This window comes from Hypanus sabinus, chromosome 24 (assembly GCF_030144855.1).
Source record: "Hypanus sabinus isolate sHypSab1 chromosome 24, sHypSab1.hap1, whole genome shotgun sequence".
NCBI classification, from domain to species: Eukaryota; Metazoa; Chordata; class Chondrichthyes; order Myliobatiformes; family Dasyatidae; genus Hypanus; species Hypanus sabinus.
Genome location: NC_082729.1, coordinates 22,888,224 through 22,897,935, shown reverse-complemented (window position 1 = coordinate 22,897,935; position 9,712 = coordinate 22,888,224).

The following is a 9,712-nucleotide window of genomic DNA, read 5'->3' as shown; positions in this document are numbered from 1 at the left end:
ATCCTTATCAAATAGTGATTTTTTTTAAAATTAGCTAACATCTGTGCATTAACGCCAATTCAAAGGTTTTGAAAGTAGTTCAGAAATGGTCCCCGCAATGTTTGAAAGTCTTGGTTAGAATCAGAAATTGATCAACGGATCTTCTTTAAATTTAAGCATGAAATGCCCGAGTCACTGGTGGAGGCAGATACAGTAGTGAACTTTAAGAGACTGCTAGACAGGAATATGGAGGAATTTAAGGTGGAGGGTTATTTGGAAGGTAGGGTTGAAGGATCGGCTCAACATTGTGGGCCGAAGGGCCTGTACTGTGCACGGTTGTATGTTCTGTAACATCACGTAACCATTGAGTGTGGGTAGGCGGAACAACATCCTTCCATTTAAGGGACACCACCCTCCTAGCTATAAGAGAAATAAAGGCCAAAATATGCAAATGGGAAGTTATGCCTTTTTCTCCAACAATACCTAACAAGGCAGTCAAAGGGTTAGGCTTATAACTTACTTTAAAAAGTACAGAAAAATTTTGGAATACTTCCTTCCAGTATTTTACCAGACTCGGACATGTCCAAACCACATGGATTAGTGAAGCTCCTCCAAAGTTACATTTATCACAATAAGGAGATATATCTGGATAAAAACGAGATAGCTTATATTTGGACATATGGGGCCTGTGGTCTACTTTTAATTGTAGGAGGGAGTGGTGAGCACATAGTCATGAAGTGTTAACCAATTTAAAAAGTTCATTCCAAGTCTCCTCAGATATGAAAATCTGTAAATCTTGTTCCCAGGCATTTTTAATTCTGTCTAAAGGAGCCTCTCTTATTCCAAACAACATACCTAAATATTGGACATTGAGCCATTATTAAAAGGTTTCAAATTAGAAATTACGTCTATTAAGTTCTTATCAGGACTCATAGGAATTGTATGTAATTGAGATCGCAGAAAGTCTCTAACTTGTAGATGTCGAAAAAAAGTGGGTTTTTGTTAAGCTATATTTAGCTGGCAGTTGCTGAAACGAAAAGAGAGTTCTTCCAACAAACAGACCCTGGAAGCATTTAACACCATTCTTTAAAAACTATATCAGTCATAGAAAGTAAAAAAAAAACAATTGGAAAGAATGGGATTAGAAAGAGAAAATCTCAATAAACAAAAGTATTTTCTAAATTGTAACCAAAGTATGTTTAGCTACCAAATTGTCACTTAGTTTACTTAATGATAAAGGAATTGAGGATCGAAGAAGAGAAATAATAGAGTTTTTTTTTAAAAAAAGAGTTAGCTTCCAAAGAGACCCATACTGGACAGTCCTCACAATTAATGTAATAAGACCACAACATAAGATTTCGTATATTGAATGCCCAGTAACAAAACCTAAAATTTGTTAAAACTAAACCTCGATTGATTTTAGATTTTAGATAGCCGGCTACTATAAATAACATCATGCCCCCAAAAATCCTGCTGATTTAGTTTCAATCTATACCAAGGCTAGTTGCATACCAACCTAGACAAAACAAAGAGAAAAAAATCTTAACCCTCATACCAAAGACACAGATAGATTAATTATTGCAACTTCAAAATGATAAAATAATAAATATCCATACTAAGCCTTATGAATTGAGAAAAACCTCAAAAATAAGTATAATATAAAATATAAAAAACAAATCAAAAGTCAAAATACATGAACACTTAAGGTATTAAACGCTCGTTAAAATCTTATTCTCTTAGTAAAACACTAAAAGGTTCAGAAAAGAGAGTTAGCTTCAAAGGGTTGCCAAGAGTAAGAGAGGCAGATATTCATGCAGAAAGCTGCTGAGCAATCAATCTTCTGATTCCAAGAAGTCTTGAGCATCCTAAACAGAACGGAGCCAGTTCTTCGAGCCATCACTCAATATAATTCTGAGCCGTGCAGGATAACGAAGAGAAGTCTTGAAATCTTTGTTAAAGAAGTTCCAACATTGCCTTTTTAAACTTAGCACTCTCATTCATGACCTCAGGTGAAAAATTCTTGACGATTCTAATCTTTTGGACTTTATAAGCAATTATTCCTCTTCGACAGGATTCACGAATTAAAAGCTCCTTAGTTTGAAATTCATTCAAACAGATTATGGCTGATCTAGGTTTTTCTGCTGGAGCGGGCTGAGGAACCAACGATTCATGCGCTCGATCAACCATAGGCAAAGATGGTAAAATTTCAAGAAGTAATTGTGCCAAAAATCTTGGAAATAATTTGGTAGGCTGATCACCTTCAGTTAACTCTTCAAAACCCAGAATTCGTAAGTTGTTTCTTCTGCTTCTGTTTTCTAAGTCGATAATCTTCTGCATAAATTTTTCATTAGACTTTGATTGCTTTTTAAAAAGCTTTTGTAAGTCACCAATTTTTGCATCCAGAATCGTTAGAGTTGCTTCATTATCTTCAATTTGTTTATCATGTTCAGCTAAGGTTTTTAATGAAAAGAATCCAGTTTTGCATCCATGTGCTTAATTTCAGAGCTAAGCTGCTGGAACTCCGCGGAGGATTCTTTTCTGTGTCATCGAAGCAAATGCACAATAGATTCCAAAGATGCGGGAGGATCCTTTTCTTTTCTAGTATCTATGAATATCCCTTTTATTCATAATGAAGCAATATCACGTTTAAAAGTAAGATTTCAAAACAGGTTGGAAACAGTAAGTAAAATAGGAGGAAATTCAGGAAGCTGTTACTCCATCAACGACCAGCAGGAAATCGTCCATTTCACATGTGTGTGCCCTTACTCCATCCTCCCGCCACCCCACCAGGGATGGGGTTCATCTTGTCCTCACATACTTCGCTTCCAGCTTTCCCGTCCAGCAGATTATTCTCCATAACTTCTGCCACCCTCCCCGCTGATTTCCCCCTGAAACTTATCCTTCCAAGCGGAACAAGCTCTACACCTCCTCCCTCACTACCATTCAGGCCCTCAAACAGTCCTCCCAGGTGAGGCGACACTTTACCTAGAGTCTGTTAGGATCATCTACTGCATTTGGTGCTCCCAGTGTGGCCTCCTGTATATCAGGGAGACGCGATGTGGATTGGGAGACTGCTTTGCCGAGCACCAGAAAAAGTGGTATCTGCCAGTGGCCGCCCATTTTAATTCCACTTCCAATTCCCATTCCGATATGTCAGTCCACAGCCTCCTCCACTATCGTGATGAGATCACAGTCAAGTTGGGGGAACAACACCTTATATTCTCTCTGGGTAGACTCCAATCTGATGGCATGAACATCGATTTCTCAAACTTCCCCCCTTTTACCATTCCCCATCCCCTTTTCCTTCTCCCACCTTATCTCCTTGCCTGTCCATCGTCTCCCTTGGGTGCTCCTCCCCCACCTTCTTTCTTCCATGGCTTTCTAACGTCTCCTATTAGATTCTTCTTTCTCCAACCCCATATCTCCCTCACCAATCAACTTCCCAGCTCTTTACTTCACCCTTCCCCCACCAGGTTTCACCTATCACTTTGTATTCCCCCTTCCCCCACCTTTTAACTGTGACTCTTTATCATTTTTTCTCCAGTCCTAATGACGGGTCTCGGCCCGAAACATTGACTGTACTCTTTTTTCACAGACGCTGCCTGGCCTGCTGAGTTCCTCCAGCTTTTTGTGTGCTTTGCTCGGATTTCCAGAATCTGCAGATTGTTTTAGGGAGTTAGCGATATCCCACAAGCCTTTGTGGCCTGGATGCCTTTTCTCTACACGTCACTCTTGGAACTTGTGCATTCGTTCAGTACAGTTCATTATGGCCTGAACTCAGAAGTCAAGTGAGAAAATTGTGCTGTTTTCTGCATTCCAAGGTGTTTTCTAAACACACGCCCTCACACTCCCGCCCCCAAACCTCCCCTATGTGAGTCCCTTTCTGGTAATCTGAGGATACCTGGGGTTTCCTTTGAATTGGGTACGCCAGCAAAACCAAAGAGCTGATCGTGGAACTCAAAAAGGGTCAGACGAGGAAACATAAACCAACCCTCATACAAGGATCACAAGTGGAGAGAGTGAGCAATTTCAAGTTCCGGAATGTCAATATCTTTGAAGAACTAACCTGGACACAGCATATTCATGTAGATAAAAGGAGGGTTTTATTTCATTAGCTGTTTGAAGAGATTTGGTTTGTCAACTGACACATTCGAAAATTTGAAAACATCATCGAGGATTTCATGTGATCTGTGTGGTGAAAAAGGCACAACAGCACCTTCAACCACAGACCGTTGCAGAAGTTTGGTGTGGGCCCCCAAGTTCTAAAAACGTTCTCCAGGTGCACATTTGAGAGCATCCAGAATGGCTGCATCACTGCCTGGGATGGGAACTGTACTTCCCTCAATCGCAGGACTCTGCAGAAAGTGGTGCGGACAGTCCAGTGCATCTGTAGAGGTGAACTTCCCACTATTCAGGACATTTACAAAGACAGGTGTGTAAAAAGGGCCCGAAGAATTATTGGGGACCCGAGTCACCCCAACCACAAACTGTTCCAGCTGCTACCATCTAGGAAGCGGTTTGGCATCATAAAAGCCAGGACCAGCAGTGTCCGGGACAGCTTCGAGCAAAAGATCATCAGATTACTTAATTCACGCCAATACAATTGTATTTCTATGCTATATTGACTATCTTGTTGTGTATAATATTTATTATAAATTACTAAAAAATGCACATTTAGACGGAGGTGTAACGTAAATATTTTTACTCCTCATGTATATGAAGGATGTAAGTAATAAAGTCAATTCAATTCAACAAATGTTCCGTGGAGAGCATTGTGTCTGGCGGGTTCACCATCTGTTATCGAGGAGCGGGTCTACTGCACAGGATCGAAATAAGTTACCGGAAATTATAAACTTAGTCAGCTCCATCATGGGTACCAGCCTCTATAGTATGTTACGTGCCCGTGACACGTGACAGTGGGACCCTTGTCACATGACTGGGGTTAAAGTTATATTGGACTTGAGGTAATGGTCTTGTGATGGTGGAGTGACGTCGTTTTCCCGCCAGTAGAGGTCATGTGACAGTTTTTTTTAACAGGAAGACCCCTCCCTCTGAGGAGGGGCAGTTCGTGGCTGGATTTGCCATGTTGACTTCATGCCACTGCGTGATTTAACGTTATGACGCAGTTTAGTTGAAAGATGAAGTTTTATCTAATGCCTAAAGTTGAAAAGGTTATTGCCAGCAGTTTCTTTACAATACTGCTGGTTGAGAATCAGTGGAGAGTGAAGATCGGAGTTCGGGAGTTAGAAGACCGAGGAGAATCGATTTCGACGGCGAAACAGGTTCGACCTTGTTTGATCCTTATTCGGAAGGAATTTGTTGACTGTACTCGTGTTAATCCCTGTGAATAGCAGAAAGGATTGAGTACAGCGTTGTAAAGGGAAGGTCAGTGCCTTTAAGCCGTTTCATTCTTCATCTTCCTAAATTCTTCGTGGGAAAAGTGTGGTTCGACGAGGAACTGCAACAACACGATGTGAAAGAGAATTTAAATCATCTTAAAAAGTCTCTCCTTTAAATGGACTGTGAGCATTTTGAACTTTTGCAATACTACTTTGAAGAACTGTTTTTGCAACATCGCTTTAAGAACTGTTTAAGCTTCATTGCTTTAAGAACTGCTTCATTGCTTTAAGCTGTCGCACAGCAGCTGATTTCCGGTTACGTTAGTGATTTGTTTACTTTTGGGGGTTCGTTTTCAGTGTTTAATTAACGTGTTATTTGTTATAAAAACTCCTGCCTAACTCATATATTTAATGTTGCCTGAATCTGTAACAAGTATCCAAGACATCTTCAAAGAGCGGTGCCTCAGGAAGGCAGCGTCAACCATTAAGGATCCCCACCACCTAGGACATGCCCTATTTGTACTGTTACGGTCAGGTAGGATGTACAGAAGTCTGAAGGCACACACTTAGCCATTCAGGAACAGCTTCTTCACCTCTTCTATCCGATTTCTAAATTGACTCTGAACCCGTGAGCAATACCTCACTGCTTCTTTCTTTGTTTTTTTTTGCATACATATTTTAACTAAACTATTATATAACTTAATGTAAGTCTGTTTCTTCTCCGTATTTATCATCTACTGTTGCCGTAAAGTTAACAAATCTCACGACATATGCTGTCGGTTTTAAATCTGGTTCTGGGAGCGACGGTCCTTTGTGTTCTGGGAATTACAAACCCCAGCCGCTTTCCCGACTGCCCCCCAACCATGGTAGGCGGGATTTCCTGTGGTAGGACATACCAGTCACTCTCATTCGCTGTTTCACGCCACGTGGCGTATTTCCATCCAATCGCCGTTGGAGTCTCAACCACGGGGGCCAGACGAATGTCTGCGAGTCGGAGGAGCAGGGTAAGAGAGAAGGAAGAGGAGGGTATGGGGAAGAGGGAACGAGTGAGGGTGGAGGAGTCAAACTCCGTTTTTGAGATTTAAACGTATACTCGCCAGAAACTCGCAAACCAATGTAAATACAATACATAGAACATGATGGTTTTATACAGCGTTTCTGAAACCCAGTGAAGCCGATCTCTGAGCAATCTAGAGGGCTTCTCCACCCCCCCCCCCCCAATTGTCCAGAATCATCATGATGTGACTTCAACGCCATCCTCCGATACATCTCGGGCAGAACCAGCTGGCAACGCCGAGATCGGTCGGGGGCTGACGCGATCCGCTATAAGATCTGGTTCCAACTCCAGCCGAGGCCATTCTTTCAGTAATGGAGGCGCCAAAGCGTGTTTGGTCTTCTCCGCCTGAGCAATGTCTCCCTTTTCAACCGCGGACTAAATAATGGCAATGTCCGGATCATCTCGCTGAGCAGAACTCAATTCCTGCAGCCGATTTGTCTTCAGAGCAGTCAGGTTACAGTAAACTTGGGGTATCGCGTCATCAGAAGCCCCCAATTGATCCAGTGCTCGATCCGGCCTATTTTTCCTCTGCCTTCACGATGATGGCAAACTGACACATAGCCCCAGGGACAGGAACGCTCTTCCACTCCCCGTCCTTGTTCAGTTCCTCTTGAGCCCGTCGGTACAAAGCATCCGCATCAATGTTCCGGCTCCCCGGCATGTACTTCAGGTTGAAATCATAGGCAGACAACGCTGCCAACCACCGATGACCTGTGGCATCCAGTTTCGCCGATTTCAGGATATAAGTTAGAGGGTTGTTGTCCGTCCACACCATAAACTTGGCTCCATTGAGACAGTCATTCAGCTTATCCACCACCGCCCATTCCAACGCCGGTAATTCCAACTTGTGCAAGGGATAGTTTCTCTCGGACGGTGACAAACTCCGGCTGACAAACGCCACGGGCCTCAACCCGGTGCCCGGATACTGATACAGTACGCCCTCTAAACCTTCTCGGCTGGCATCTGTGTGCAGTACGTATGGCAATCAGGGGTCCGCAAAAGCCAGCACCGGCGCTTGGGACAGCAGCTCCTTCAGCGACTCCTTACATTTTACATCCCACCTCGGTCCAAAGGGCTCCGCCGGCTTTAGATATTCTCCACCCGCCTGTCCTTTCTACCTCTCTCCCTTTCATCCCCAAGGGAGGGTAACCACAATGAAGCTGATTCAAGGGTGACACACTTTGGCGTAGCCCTTCACGAATCTGCGATAATAACCACAGGACCTGAGGAACGAGCGCAGGGTGCTCACAGTCTGGGGCCTTGGCGAAGTGGGTGCCGCTTCTATTTTAGCCGGGTCTGTAGCTATTCCATTTTGTGAGATTATGTGTCCGACATAGCTAATAGACGTTTGCCAGAACTGGCACTTGCCCAGGGGAAGATTTAACCCTTCAGCTTTCAGGCGCCGAGCACCTTCAATAGCCTCGCTTCATGTTCTTCCAATGTGGATCCAAATACTACGAGTTCATGCAAATACACCAACGTTTCAAGCAAGTTCATCTCCCCCGCCCCCCCCGACTTCTCCATGTCCCGGCTGGAAGGTTGCGGGGGATCCCGATATGCTCTGGGGCATCCTTTGGAAGTGGAAGAATCCTAAGGGACATATAAAGGCCGTCTTCTCTTTGTCGGACTCAATCATCGGGATCTGATACGGTACCATATACTGGTCAGGGACGTTGCACCTGTTCACAGTCGTATAGTCCACACACATGCTTCTTCTTCCGGGCCGCTACTATTGGGGATGCTTAGGGGCTTCGGGACTAAGCGATGATCCCAGCTTCCTTCAACTTACACAAATGCTGGCGCAATTCTTCCACGGCTGCAGGGGCCAGTCGCCGCGACCTCTCTCTAAACGGGGTGTCCTCGGTCACCCGGAGAGTGTGACGAGTGCACTTGAAACAACCCACATCACACTCGCCAATGGAAAAGACACCTTCCAGCTTCAACATCTTCTCTACCAGCCCCCTTTTCCAACCCGGCGGCACTGGGGAGTCCTCGAAGATGAATGACTCAGCTGTCAACTCCCCCCCCCCCCCATTTCTAATAGCTTCTTCCCAGCATGCCTCACAGGGGCACTAGACATTACCGTCATCGGGAACAAATGCGCCAGGGGCATACCCCGCTTTAAGGTGACCTCCCTCTTCACAGTGTTCCCGATGATCGCTGCCTTCCTGCTCGCCTGTGCAACCGAGGGTTTCTGCAATTCAGGTCTTACCAGTAGCCCAGCAGGAAATCCCGAACCACCCCCCCCCCACCCCCGAGGTCTTCTGGATCGTCCACTAAGAGGGCTTCGCCCACAGGCACTCCGGGAAATTTAGGGTCCGCATCACTTTCGCTACTTCCCCGGGCCGTACTATCACTGGCTTCGACTAGGTGAATCACACAGTCCCTCGTTTAAATTTGGTATCCGGCCCAAGGCTGCCACGCACTTCCTCAAAAGCAGCTCGAACATTGGGTGCACGGACAATGTCCCCAAAAAGCTCTCACCCACCTTCTCCTTGCAGGTTCCCATGAACCTCATCACAAGAGGGGTGTTGGTCCCCGCCAGAATTGAAACGTCGCCCGTCTCAACAGGGTCTGGACAAACTAGCACCACTGTATCAAGAACCTTAGACACTCCTACATTGGCCTCCGAGAACTTCACTTCAGTTTCATTGACAAATAACTGTCGTATGGATAATCACCAGCACTGAGACCCCAGATCTCCTGTGCATTGAATGGTGTCAAGGGTAAATGCTTCTGGTACCGGTTGTAAAACGAACGGTCCAATAATTTGACCTGCGACCCGGTTTCGAGTATGGCTTTAGCATAAATACACTCTATTCGGAGCGACACACTGGAGCATAGTCCCAGTAAACCTTCAGGTATAGGGTCTTCTGCTTTCGGGAGTTCCTTGTACATTGCTGGGAAAGGGTTCCCCCGGAGACAATAGGCCGTTCCCTCACAAGGTCTCCTCTAGGTTTCCCAACGACTCTCCCCGCTGAGGTACCCAGGGGCTCACTCTCCTTCTGGCGTGACACCTGCTACCGGCAGCCTTCCGCATTGTTCGTTCCCTTGGGGAATCCCCCCCCCACCATCAGCTCCATCATATGGGAGGGGCAGGGTCACTCGCGCTGAAAACATCCGACGTATGTCCGTTCTCAACTCTGCTGCAATCTCCTCTACCGCTCCGCGGAGTAGGCTATCTGTGGTCACTTCACCGCAGGGGACTACTACCGAGGACTGTATCCTGCTGACTGAGTCCTCCCACTCCTCCACCGCGTCCTCCTCTTCCCGTACCACTCTGATCAGTTCAACAAAAGATGGAAGGGGGCGCGTCTTACGAGTCTGTCGAAGACCC